Source organism: Crocuta crocuta, unplaced genomic scaffold (assembly GCF_008692635.1).
Source record: "Crocuta crocuta isolate KB4526 unplaced genomic scaffold, BGI_CrCroc_1.0 scaffold35, whole genome shotgun sequence".
Lineage (NCBI taxonomy): Eukaryota > Metazoa > Chordata > Mammalia > Carnivora > Hyaenidae > Crocuta > Crocuta crocuta.
Window position 1 is genome coordinate 8,511,613 of NW_027530625.1, and position 3,318 is coordinate 8,514,930.

A 3,318-nucleotide genomic window follows, 5' to 3' on the forward strand; every position below is an offset into this window, starting at 1 on the left:
GGGTGGAGGGGGGTGGGGTGGGGCCAAGCTGCCTGGTGCCCTTTGCTACAGGGTGACGATCACGCCCAAGCCCTACTGAAGCCTGGAGAGTGGAAGGTTCTGGCCCCGGGCCCTGCGTGCCTCTGAGGCAGGAGCAGAGCCGGGTCTCCTGACTCCCAGCCGGGGGAACAACCTTCCAGCAAACCTCCACACGGCTTTGCACATCCGGAGATCTGGTCTCAAACGTATCTGACCTGACCACAGACGTGTGCCCTGTGCTACCTGTAAAGAAAAGGCTCATAAGGCAGGATCGGATAAAGAACACAGTATTTTATACTTTAGGAATACACTTCCGGGGCGCCTGGCTGGGTCAGTGGGAAAAGCGTGCGACTCTTGATCTCAGGGTTGTGAGTTCGATTCCCACGTTGGTGTAGGGGTTACTTACATAAATACATAAATTTTTTTTAAGAAAAGGAATAGTTTATTTCAAATTAAACTAATGAATAGGCCACATGCTAGACCCTTCCTGTACATCACATACCTCATTTCATTGAAGTTTGACAAAAGCCCTGATGTACGTGTCGTTCCTCCTTCCTGGATGTGGAAATTGAGCCTCAGGGAGGCGGTGCCCGTGCAGGGAAACTGAAGCTGAGGACAGAACCATGTCCTAACGTGGCCGGTTGCTGATGGTGTGCACTGCAGTCATTCCAGGCTGACGTTCACGCAGCGCCACACAGATTTCATTAGAAACACGATCTTAGTGTCTCTGGGTGTTAGCGGCAACATGGCCAGTGCAGTCCCCAGGCCGGGCTCAGGGCAGACAGCCGGGCTGAGCTCACCTGTGGGCCTGTGTTCTCTCTCCTGAGCAGCCCGTGGGGCTGGAATCTCTGTGTGGGGAAACTTGGGTTCCAAGGGATTGAGAGCCAGGCCCGGACTTGGGTGTGTCCAACCCCAGCTCCAGAGCCTCAGCTCTTTTTATTTTTTTATTAAAAAAATTTTTTTTAATGTTTATTTATTTTTGAGAGAGAGAGCGAGATAGCTCATGAGTGGGGGAGAGGCAGAGAGAGACGGAGACAGATTCTGAAGCAGCTCCAGGCTCCGAGCCTGACGCGGGGCTTGAACTCACCAACCACAAGATCATGACCTGAGCTGAAGTCAGATACTTAACCGACTAAGCCACCCATGCGCCCCTTAAATTTTGTTTTAATGTGTATTCATTTTTGAGAGACAGAGGGAGACAGAGCACAAGGGGAAAGGGTCAGAGAGAGAGGGAGACACAGAATCTGAAGCAGGCTCCAGGCTCTGAGCTAGCTGTCAGCACAGAGCCCGACGCGGGGCTCGAACTCATGAACCAAAAGATCATGACCTGAGCGGAAGTTGGATGCTAAACCGACTGTCGGCTCTTCTTGATGGCAAGGTCCTGCTCTTACTGTTTATGGGAAAGGCAGTAATGGGCAACAGGGCAAAGATGTTCCAGAACCAAACTGGAGAGTGGAAGAGTCTTACCAAGGATTCTGGTACCTTCCGGACAGGCCCAGGTCCCCCCGGGCCCGCGACAGGCCGCCAGGGCCCCTCCCGCTCTTCTTGTCCTCCGCAGAGCAGAGACGCCAGCTCATTAAGAAGCAGAACACCGTAATAACATTTTAAAAGCGGCCCATGACTAGTTTATTCGTTAATGGCTCAAGAAAAGAGTCAACTTACGACGGTAACGACCAGTTTCAGAGGGAGCGCTGCCATTACAAACTGCTTTATGGCGCCAATTTGGTCGTGCGTTTTAATTAGCGGCAATTTCGCGGCAACTCCGAGTTGCCGCGAAGCCAGGCTCCCGGGGACACATCCCTGACTCCAGAGACCACCTGTGGCCGGCGCGCCGCCGTGGTCAGCAGAGCGCCCCACTACTGTGAGCGGCTCCACCCCAACTGCTGGTCGGGAACTGGGGTGCTCCGGGGGTGAGCCACCACTTAGCTGGAGGGTCTCGCTTCCCTCATGGGGCAAAAACACGGTCCGATTGGATGAGGGCCCGCCTTGTTGTGCCTGCTGCGTAGAAGGCGCTCAGAAAACACTTGCGGCACCCAGGGCCCTCTTCCCGCTCTAAGAATCTCTGTGGCCGTGTGTCGTCTAACAGCTGGGTGTGAACACCCAGACCCACGAGCCCTGGGGCTGCTGCAGGGGGTGAAGGAGCATGTGTTGGGGTGGGCGGATAAGATGGCTGGCCGGCAAGGTCACGTTGCCACCATCTGAGGGGAAGCCTGTCTCTCCATCACCTACGGGTGTCCTGGGTTTTTGATGGTGGTGGCCTCCAACGAAATTCTCAGCAACAGCTTCCGTGTAGCAGGTAATCACCTCGGGCCCCACTCCTCAAAGCTAAACTCAGCAAATTCTACAACTAACCCTATCTGGCCGGCATCATTTCCCATGGAGAGACCCATTCCCATTTTTTAAAAAACTTTTTTTAATGTTTTATTTATTTCTGAGAGAGAGAGACAGAGCATGAGCAGGGGAAGGGCAGAGAGAGAGGGAGACACAGAATCCGAAGCAGGTTCCAGGCTCTGAGCTGTCAGCACAGAGCCCGACGCGGGGCTCAAACCCACGAACCGTGAGATCATGACCTGAGCTGAAGTCGGACGCTTAACCGACTGAGCACCCCCAGGCGCCCTGACCCATTTCCATTTACAAAGGTGCAATGCATCCTTCCGATTCTGTATCCCTCTGATCCTGAAGGCTGGCTCGGTAACTCCTGGCTGGACAGCCTCCCTTGCTTTGGTTTGCAGATACTTTCAAAACTGTTCTAGAAGGCGGAGAAGGCAGCTGATCCGATGGGCTTCTAACTTATCCACTGAAACGTCCAATAAAATTAATACTAATGGTTGACAAAATACGCCATAAAAGGGGTTCGGTGGGATGGTGGCATCTCCGGCAACATTCGGCTCTGCTTCTATTGTCTGCTGGCCGCACATCACAGCTGCGGATCTGCTGAGGCAGGCGCCGGTGGCCCCCAGAGCACGTACGGATTCTGCGGACCCAGAAATTTCTACATGTTGGAGGGCCTATTTAAGGAGAGTGAGAGACACTGGCTTCCACTTACGAGACGAGTGAGTCACAGAGAAAAGAGACAGCACAGGGGACATGGCCAGTGCTACTGTGATAGTGTTGTGTGGTCCCAGATGGAAGCTATGCTCGTGGCCGACACCACGTATGCACCTGTCACATGTCTGTGTTGTCAACTGGACTTCAATTAAAAAAAAAAAAAGAGGGGCGCCTGGGTGTCTCAGTCGGTAGAGCATCCGACTTCGGCTCAGGTCATGATCTCGCAGTGTGGGTTTGAGCCCCGCATCGGGC

General features: G+C 53.6%; 1 protein-coding gene across 1 annotated transcript in view; it reads left to right on the plus strand.

Moving 5' to 3' along the window:
- Nucleotides 1-3,318, plus strand: part of CFAP77 (cilia and flagella associated protein 77) — a 130,961-nt gene that overhangs the window by 102,218 nt on the left and 25,425 nt on the right. The gene's annotated exons all lie outside the window — the stretch shown is intronic.